This window comes from Heteronotia binoei, chromosome 8 (assembly GCF_032191835.1).
Source record: "Heteronotia binoei isolate CCM8104 ecotype False Entrance Well chromosome 8, APGP_CSIRO_Hbin_v1, whole genome shotgun sequence".
Taxonomy (NCBI): domain Eukaryota; kingdom Metazoa; phylum Chordata; class Lepidosauria; order Squamata; family Gekkonidae; genus Heteronotia; species Heteronotia binoei.
In genome coordinates this window covers 98,136,184-98,146,443 of record NC_083230.1, presented here as the reverse complement: position 1 = coordinate 98,146,443, position 10,260 = coordinate 98,136,184, and positions in this window count along the sequence as shown.

Here is a 10,260-nt window from a genome sequence, read left to right as displayed (position 1 = left end):
TGTTCATGTTTTTCAAGATGTATCTATTCCTATTCACTTTAGCACTGCATCAACTTCCATCATCATTCTGAGGTTGGTGGCCAGTTTTCAAACATGTAGCATTATTTTCTGAGTTATGCCTACCACAAAAACTTCCACTGCAAATAGCACAGTGTGGTTGTGATTTGTCTCCCTGGGACAGGATTTTCCCATGCCTTTCAGTTTTGACTTGGGAACTCCCACAATCATCTGGAAGCTGGTGACCAGTGTTGAGTCTCCCAGCTCTATTCTTTGATGAGTTATGCCTGCCAGTGTGGTGTGGAGGTTAAAATGTTGGACTGGGATCTGGGAAAGCCAAATTCAAATCCCCACTCTGCAATGGAGGCTTGCTGGTTCACCTTAGCCCAGCCACACATACTCAGGCTAACCTAATTCACAGAGTTGTTGTGAGGATAAAATGGAGGAGAGAAAAATGACGTAAGCTGCCTTGGTTTCCCATTTGGGAGAAAGATGGACTATAAACAAGCAAACAAATAAAAGGTAGACAGAAAGGTTGATTCTTTTATTGCTATAGATTCATGATAACAGCAAGCCAAGCGATTTGTTTTGTTGTGATATTTTGTTTGGATCAGGGTCATATGGGGAGGTTGCAAAGAGAATCAGTCTGGTATAGTGGTTAAGTGTGCGGACACTTATCTGGGAGAACCAGGTTTGATTCCCCACTCCTTCACATGCACCTGATAATGTGACCTTGAGCCAGCCACAAGTTCTCACAGAGCTGTTCCTCTCAAGAGCAGTTTGTGTCAGAGCTTTCTCAGCTCCACCTACCTCATAGGGTGTCAGTTGTGGGGAAAATGAACAAGAGGAGATTGTAAGCCACTCTCAGACTCCTTCAGGTAGTGAAGGTCAGGGTATAAATCCTATCTCTTCTTCCTCCTTCTGCTGCAAGAGAGGAACTGTTTGGGGATGGGTGTTCTCTGCAAACACAAAACTCCTGGATGCTTCTGAAACAACTTTTCCTGCAGTGAAATGGAGATAAGCCAGGGCTATTTCTTTGCTTTAGAGAAGAGATGTTTTTTTGAAGATCTAAATGAGCACCAGGAAACTAAGGTTGCCAGCTCTGGGTTGGGAAATACCCAGAGATTTTGGGGTTGGAGCCTGGGGAGGGCATGGTTTGGGGAGGGGAGGGACTTCAGCAGGGTATAATGCCAGATGGAGTCCACCCTCCTAAGTAGCCATTTTCTCCAGTGGAACGGATTTCAGTTTTCTGGAGGTGGGAGATCTCAGCCCCATGAGGCACCCATCAGCTGGTGTCACGGTGCCCACAGGTTAAATTGCTGGGTCCTGATTAGAACTAGAACCCTGGGTTAGAACTGATAAAAGGAAGTACTTCTTCACCCAAAGGATGATTAACACATGGAATTCACTGCCACAGGAGGTGGTGGTGGCTACAAGCATAGACAGCTTCAAGAGGGGATTAGATAAACATATGGAGCAGAGGTCCATCAGTGGCTATTAGCCACAGCGTATTGATGGAACTCTGTCTGGGGCAGTGATGCTCTGTATTCTTGGTGCTTGGGGAGGCACAGTGGGAGGGCTTCTAGTGTCCTGGCCCCACTGATAGACCTCCTGATGGCACCTGAGTTCTTTGGCCACTGTGTGACCAGAGTGTTGGACTGGATGGGCCATTGGCCTGAACCAATATGGCTTCTCTTATGTTCTTACCACATTGAGGGGCACTGCACTAGAGGTTCCTTCTGACACTAAAGCTTTATAAGGGAGCCATGAGAATCTCTTCTGCATATTCTTGTTCACTTCCCTTTAAATTATGCATGCTGCAAGGACTGTTCAGATCAGTTGCCTCTTCTCCTCTTTGTGCTGATCAACAGAGAGGCTCCTTGTTTCATTTAAAGTACAAATCAAAGCAGGAGCCTTGCTTTGGTGTGCAGCCGCTTACTGAAAAGAACTAAAGGCCAAGGTTACTTTATCAAGCTCTTCAGGGATGATCAAAGAAGGGATACTCTTTGGCGGAGCCTCTTCAGCAATTTCCCACTCTGCTGTCTAGGGAAGTTCAGGACAGAACCGTACCATGGGAAACAGCAAAAGCGAAGGCCCTTAATCTGATTAAGGGGACACTTGCTAGAAAATTCTCTAGCCGCAGCTCAGTCACGATGAATTCTCCTCTGGCTGGATGTAGCTCTTTCAAGATTTTTTGTTTTTTTAGCCTCTCCATAATCCCGGGGATGTGACCTGCACAGTAATAGGGAGAATGAGGAAGTTGGAAGAGGCTCATAAATGCTCACTGGATTTGCATCAATTTGTTGTTTGGCCACTTACACTTGTTTTGAGGCAATGGTGCTAAATTGGAAACTTGAAGTCCTTAGAATAAACAGTAAATTGGTGCTCACCTCTCCGTTGACTGCCTGCCACTAAACACTGCCACAAGCAAAACATTTCAAATGCTCCTTCCAGAAGGACCTCAGGATGTGGAAAGTTCACAGGGATTCTGGGAAACCAGCAGCAAGGCATTGGTTAAGGATTGACCTACCCCAGGAGGTGCCATCATACCAATGATGGTTCCACTAAGAATTATCCCCTGAATGGGTAACTTCTTTGTGAGAAAAATGTGTAATAAGGACCTGGAGGCATATCTTTGGGTGCTCATTTTCAGGGATTCAAGTTGAAGAGTACTGGAGAGCTTCCTTTAAAACCTCCATGCATGCCTGATTCTCAAAACTGTTTCACATATATACTATATATTTCACATATATTGAGTGAATTTCTTATTTTGTTACTTCTCATGTGATGGATAGGCCATTCCTTTAACCCAGTTATCATATGACACAGTTCTTAGTGTTACGTGGACGTTAGTACTGATATTTAAGGCCAATTGTCCTTGAAACAGGGATTTCTGTGATTGGGACTCCTGCTGTGTACTTTGGCCCATAAAACAGCAGGGGAGGTAATATGAATTGGTGGAGGAGGATTAACTCTTCCCAGCACACCCCAATCTACTTTAAGCCACTATCAGGAAAAAGACAGGCAATGTATGGACACCTCTATTTTCCCCATACAATAACCTGAGATCCCCTGATAAAAATAAGGAAAGGTATATGGTGATGGGGATTTTTCCTTTTCCTTGAAAGATGTCCCTCATGTGAGATTATGAATGCTGAAGGGTTCCTTTGCGCTGGCTGGCTGACACTCTTGATGGAGGGAAATGAACATGACTGAAACAAAAGAACTGGATGGCAGCTTCACATAAGTGTGCTCTTACAGACCCAAAGTGTGAAACAAACAAACAAAGCAATATGGGCACGCAAATGACAAAAAAGAGAGTGCAGAAGAGCTCACTGGATCCACAACATTGAAATGAACTAAAGATTTCCTGGAATCATGGATGTGGCAAGATGAGCTAGACTTTAGTTTCTGATTTACAGCCCTTTCTTTTGGTTGCCACATTAGCAAACTGCTTTTGGAAAGGTGGGGGGAGAGAAAGTGATAGCTTCAAAAGTAGTTTGCAGTACACATGTCTGTCTGATGACTCTTTCCCTCCATTTATACAGTCAAACCCATTGACGAATTCTAATTCAGCACTTCCTTTCTGGAATCTCTCTCTTTGAAGTTCCTTTGCCAAAACAGGGGCATTCAGATCAGCTGAAAAATGCCCTGCTAGACTGAACGATTCACACTGGTTCACGTTTCTAGATTTTAATGTCAACATTAATGTCCATTTATTCTCTTGCATAGAAACTGACCCTTTACTGTGTGTGTAGACTTGATAAGGACGTTGTTGAAAGTTAATTGCCTAGACCAGGGCTTTTTGGGTAGGAAAAGCCCAGCAGAAACTCATTTGCATATTAGGCCACACCCCCTGACAACACCATTGTTTCACACAGGGTTTTTTATAGGAAAAAAACAGCAGGAACTCATTGACATATTAGAATACGCCCCCTGATGCCAAGCCAACCGGAACTGTGTTCCTGTGCATTTCTGCTCAAAAAAAGCCCTGGCCTAGATCAGTTTGGATTCCAATTAGAATTTGTAAGCATAGAGCCAGGCTCCTGAGTTTACAGTTGACCACATGAAACTGTCTTATAATGAATCAGACCCTTGGTCCATCAAGAGCAGTATTGTCTACTCAGACTGGCAGCAGCTGAGTAGCAGGGTGGCAGAGATTGAACCAGAGACATTCTGTATGTCAGGCAGTTATTATACAATAGGCCACTGTGGCACAGTGCATAAACCATTGAATTTGGGTTCAATTGCCTGCCTGCCTATGAAATTCACTGGGTGACCTTGAACTAGTTAGTGTCTAACATACATTGCAGGGTTGTTGGGAGGATAAAGTAGCCTTCTTTACTCATGTCCATAATCTATGTAACACTCCCCTGAGCAATGTGGAGAAACAATGGGATATCAGTGTAAGAGTAAATGAATATTTAGAATAACATAAATATCACCTTTTGATGGGGCAGGGGTATCTGAATAAATTTTGGGGAGTGACTTTTCATACAACATTGGATAGCTTTAGAATATGTATTTTCCATTGAATATGAGACAGTTCAGAATACATGAATGCCCTTTATTTGCTAGGACCTTCTTGGTAAAGATGTTTTTACAGGTCTTGGATGCCTGGTTCTTTCTTTTATTCCTCCTCCAACCTAGCTATCCCAGTGCTATAAAGATGTCTACACATTAATCTGCCTGCTGATTGAACTGTCACCAGCAAGACAGACCTGTTTATCTTCTTGCACCTGCATTGTAATTAATTAATTTTTAAGAGATGGCTCAAACCAGGAGCAACTCATCAGAAATCCAGAGCTGATGGCAGCAGTTCTAGAAGACTCGCTCATTGTCTTGTCTCTGTTGATGCAGGTTTCAGCATCTTGTTGAAAACACTCTTTTGTCCTGTTTCAATAGACAGCAGCTGTTTCAGTGAATGTCAGTGTGGAACCGCCAACACACCCCATGAAAGAAATTGGGGAAATATACATAAATCATCCTTTATACTGTAATATCAAAATAATAATTGTATGACAGAGAGATAGAAAGAAAAAGAGAGGATTGGTTCATTTCTACAAACATTTGCATTCCAGGTGAGAGGAGAAGGCGAAGCCATAAATTAGTTTTCCGATGTGGAGCTGGAACAAAATCCATCTGCGTTCCTCAAAGTAATGGAGAAGAAATGCTGTCTGTTGAAAATGGACAAAGGATCACAATTCATGCACTGAGGAAGGAAGTTTATAGAAAGGTCTCCTTCTCATTGGAGATCAGAAATTTAATAAAGACATTTGCTGAGACACTCTTGTGGATCCCTCACCTTCAGAGGTACAGTGATCACCAGGAGAGAGTCAGAGAACCAGGTAAGTCACACAATTTCTATTTATGTGAGATTTGGATTTGTTTCAGTTGTAGGGTTACCAGGCCTTCAGGTGGGGCCTGGAGATCTCCCGGAATTACAACTGATCTCCATGTAAGGCCTGGAAGAAAGGAGGAGGAGGAGGGGATTGGATTTGTACCTCACCCTTCACTTGGAGTCTCAGAGCAGTTTACAGTCTCCTTTCCAGGGCTTTTTGTGAGCACGAATGCAGTTCTGGCTGGCTTGGCATCAGGGGGTGTGGCCTAATATGTAAATGAGTTCCTGCTGGGCTTTTTCTACAAAAAAAGCTCTGTGTGAAACAATGGTTATGTCAGGGGGTGTGGTCTAATATGCAAACAAGTCCCTGCTGGGCTACAAAGAATCCTTGCTCCTTTCTTTCTATTCCCCACAACAGACACCCTGTGAGGTAGGTGGGGCTGAGAGAGCTCTAAGAAAACTGCTCTTGAGAGAACAGCTTTTTCAAGAACTGTGGCTGACCCAAGGTTACCCAGAAGCCTCATGTGAAGGAGGAGTGGGGAATCAAACACAGTTTTCCAGATTAGTCTGCACACTTAACCACTACACCAAATTTGCTTGCCATCCAGATGACAGAGTTTAGTGTTGGTAACATCAGGATGACAGAGGTAACATCCAGTTCCCCAGAAGAAAATGACTGCTTTGGAAGATGGTCTCTACATTCTGCTGAGTTCTAAGGTTGCCAATCCCCTGGTGGGGCAGGAAATAAAGGTTACTACGAACCTCCTCAAGAACACAATTCAAACACTACTCATAACACTTAGTAAATCTACAAATTTTCATTGGATCAACCAAAAAGTTATAGGAGAACTATAAGGAACATATGCCCACACCCACAGTCACCTAAAAACAAATTAATGTCCAAATGATATCTACAGCTGGGTGCAGCTGTTCCTAAAAAATTAACCATACCTAATGGATGTTGGTGTAAGTGGCAGCATTGAAATTGGATTCAATCATTCTTTTTGAAAGCTCATAGACTGAGTACTACCATGTCACATTTTATTTCCTGTGCCTTGCTGTACAGAAGAGAAAAGTTGTGAAGTGTGGATCTCTGTGGAAGACTGTGAAGTACGACTTGAACTTTACCATTTGAATCTTCACCTGCACTCAGTTGTTGATATAATTTGGACATTAATTTGTTTTTAGGTGACTGTGGGTGTGGGCATATGTTCCTTATCGTTCTCCTATAATTCTTTGGTTGATCCAATGAAAATTTGTAGATTTACTAAGTGTTATGAGCAGGGGTCATTTTGCATAAAAATAGGTGGTGGAGCTCATCCAGGGATTGTTATGCAGCTGCCCATGCTATTCAATGGTAAAGGAGGTGGAACTCTCAAAAGGAGGAGGTGGAACTCTCAGAAAGGTTCAGGAGCTGTGCTCCTGTGAGCTCCCACTGAATCTGAGGTCTTGTTATATGTAGTGTTTGAATTGTATTAATTTTGAGGCTGGCTCTTGTGGAGGTTCGTGGTAACCTTTATTTCCTGCTCCAGTATCCAGTATTGCTCTTTGACAGTTTGCTCAATCTCCAGGTGGGGGCAGGGGATCCCCCGGTTTGGAGGCCCTCCCCCTGGACTTAAAGGGCCAGCAGATCAGCTGTTTCATGGACCTTTAACTCCAGGGGGGAGCTGGGGGTTGCTTTAGCTGGGGCTCCACTGGCTGTTTTAGTGGCGGGGAAGGAAGGGAGGGTTGTGACCAGAGTGACAGGGAGGGGAAAGAAGGGTCTTCTCTTCCCTCCCTGCTGCTCTCGCAGCTGCCCTTCCTTCCTCGCCATTAAAATAGCTGTGCCATGGGGGCGGGGCATCACTGAGTAATGGCGGACGCATCTTAGTGAAGCTCCTCAACCTTCCCGGCTAAATCTGGGTGCTACAGCCAAGTCGCAGACTCAGAATACGGTCCCAGATGGGAAAATCTTTAAAAACTAAAGTGCAAATAGCAAATAGCAAGCCTTTATTGGCATAAAACAGATTTAGCAGTAAAATAGCAATATAAATAATATAAAATCCTAGATTATAAAGTACATAGGGAGCTAAAATACATAAAATAAGTAAAATATATATGAGTCGAGTTTAGCCAAATTAAATAATTAAAAGATAAAAAGTGGTCATTCCAGAACCATTCTCTGTCATATTTCCATGGCCTGTTGGAGAAATCTAGCCACCATTAAAGTTACCTCAGCGCAAGTGTCATTTAAAAGTTTGTGGACTTTGCCTGAATCAGCACAGCCCAACATATCTGCTAAGATATCTTTCAAGTATATACAACGAATATCATCATAAAGAGGACAGTTCAGTAGTACATGGGAAATAGTTTCAATACACTTGGAATTACAAAGATAGTGTCTATTAGAGTACTCAATCCTGTTAAATCTACCAAATAGGATAGCAGATGGTAATGCATTACATCTCGTTAACGAGAATGCACGCCGTTGCTGTGGAGCTTGCAGAGAGGAGAAATATGACACTAATTTCCCTACTGAAAGAGGAAGTTCAAAATTCAGCGGGGAGCAGAACTTGTTGGCCAGGCTATGTAACGTTTGCATTTCAATATCTAGAATTCTGAGCTTAAGTTTCAAAAAATTAAAACAGCTAAAGGCTAAAGAGTCCCTACTTAACACCAGGGTGATAGCTCTGGAAAATCGTTGGAGGGCTCTAAACTTAAAATTTCGAGGGATCAAAGAAGGAGCAGAGGAAAATATGGACACAGCTACATTCCTATCTAAATGGTTAGCCAAGGTGTTTGCACAAGAAAACAGCTCAGCCCCTGCCATTGCTAAGGCAGTGCGTTTGGGGCTGTTAGTGATGGCGTGAAACGGAAGACCAAGGGATATACTAGCCCAATTCATATATCCTAAGACAAGAGAAAAGATCCTTCAGGAGGCTAGAAGACAAGGTGCACTGAGTTTTGATGGGCAAAAAGTGCTGGTGCTGCTGGATTTGCCGGCTGAGGCGCTGGAGAAAAGAAAAAAAACTAAAATTCTTTGCCACTAAGCTCTATAACAAAAACATAAGGTTTAGGTGGAGCCCAGTCTCCGACATACTGGTCTATAAAGGAGGCACGTTGTTTAAGGCATCAGATGTTGAGACGGGGAAATTGCTTCTGGACAACCTCAACATAAAACTATCAAGAAGGGAAGAAGAAGATCTGTGTGCCTTTTTGCCTGTATCAGAGGACCAACTATCTCCTGCAGCAATCTAACCTAATGACCAATAGAAACTACAAGATAGCAAATACTTGATGATAATGCAGAGTGCTTAAAGAGAAACTGTAAAACACAGACTTCACTAAAATGTCAACTGATTTTTGATTAGGTTAAATGAGTTTAATATGAACAGCGTTACAAAAGGTTTCTGATGACTTATTGCAACTTAAGTTATATATAGTTATTTTAATCCTATTAATACTATTATTATGAATTAGATCTGGTAAAAATAATATGATTAAGAGTTGTGAATAATGAGCGTTTGTTACTGTATTTTATCACTTTAAAATAGTTATTGATTGATTTATGAAATTTATAGATGATGAATGGAATGTTTTTGATTAAAGTTGATAAATGAAAGGTAAATCAGAAGACATGATGGTTTTCATATAATTAATTAATACTTAAATAAAATTTGTTTAGTAACTGAAAGGGGGGAGGTAGGGTGGGGAAGGGATACAAAATTTTCAAATACAACAAAGTTAAGGAGGGTAGTTAGTAATACATAGGGTTCTTAATAATAGGTTATGAAATTAAAAATCTGTGCAAGCAAACATTGCACATGTGTAAGGTTTGAAAAATTAGTATTGAAAATTAGTTTAGTATTCAGGGGATATATAGTTAATGAATTTGAAAAAAATGTTTGTATTAAGGAATTTATTCTTGGTTGATAAAATCTCATTTACAATTTCTGAAAAATGTTTTAATGATAACTCATGCTAAATGAAGATGGTTTAGTTATAAGAAGGATGGGAGGGCTAGAGGAAAAAGTGCTCCTACCCTCTACTATAATCCTGAAGGTTATTTTTTTTTTAAATAATATAGTTACAGGGAGGATAGTTGGGGTGAGTTATTGTTTTAAGTAATAGATGTAGTAAATGTTTAAGATGTACTAATATGTCAAAATTAAGTGGTTATGTTAAGCAATATTTTGTTGATAGAGTATAGAAATTCAGGATATGAACTAATAATTGCAACCTTATTGTATGTTTGAGACTGTGTCTTATAGGATGAGTCTGTTTTTGTAACATGAAGTCTAGAAGCTTTAACATACAAAATTGTATATATGGGAGTCTGCTTTAAAATCCCAGAGAGGGAAGGTAAGAGAGTTTATTTTAGTGTGACCTGATTTACTGTAGTGTGATAGGCCTCCTTTGTTTGATAGGAAGGTTTCAGGGTAGGGAGAGTGTTGGTAACTCCCTATAAGTGGTAAGGTGGAAAGAGGTTGGAACCTTAGCTCCTGGTGGGTGTTAGTGTTTAGTGTTCTTAATTTTCAGTATTGTCTTATTTTCTATTCAATAGATCAACCACATAACTTTTATCTTATTACTGCCTTGGTTTGGCAGTGATTTTCTCAATTTAATACAGTTTGCTTTAGTTTATTCTGGTTTAAAGTGCTGATTGAAGAAGGATATAACAATGTCTCAGCAGTACAAAATTATCACATGGAACTGTAAAGGCCTTAACAACCAAATCAAACATAGACGTATTATTAATTTGCTTTATAAGGAATGAGCTAACATTGTATTTTTACAGGAAATCCACCAAAAAACCAAACTTACTCAATTCTTGAAATCCGCATGGTTCTCTCAATCATTCCAAGCTAAGGGCATGTCTAAGTCAAGAGGGGTTGCGTTTTTAATGTTGAAGAACACTCCATTTCAAAGTCGGCTAATAAAAA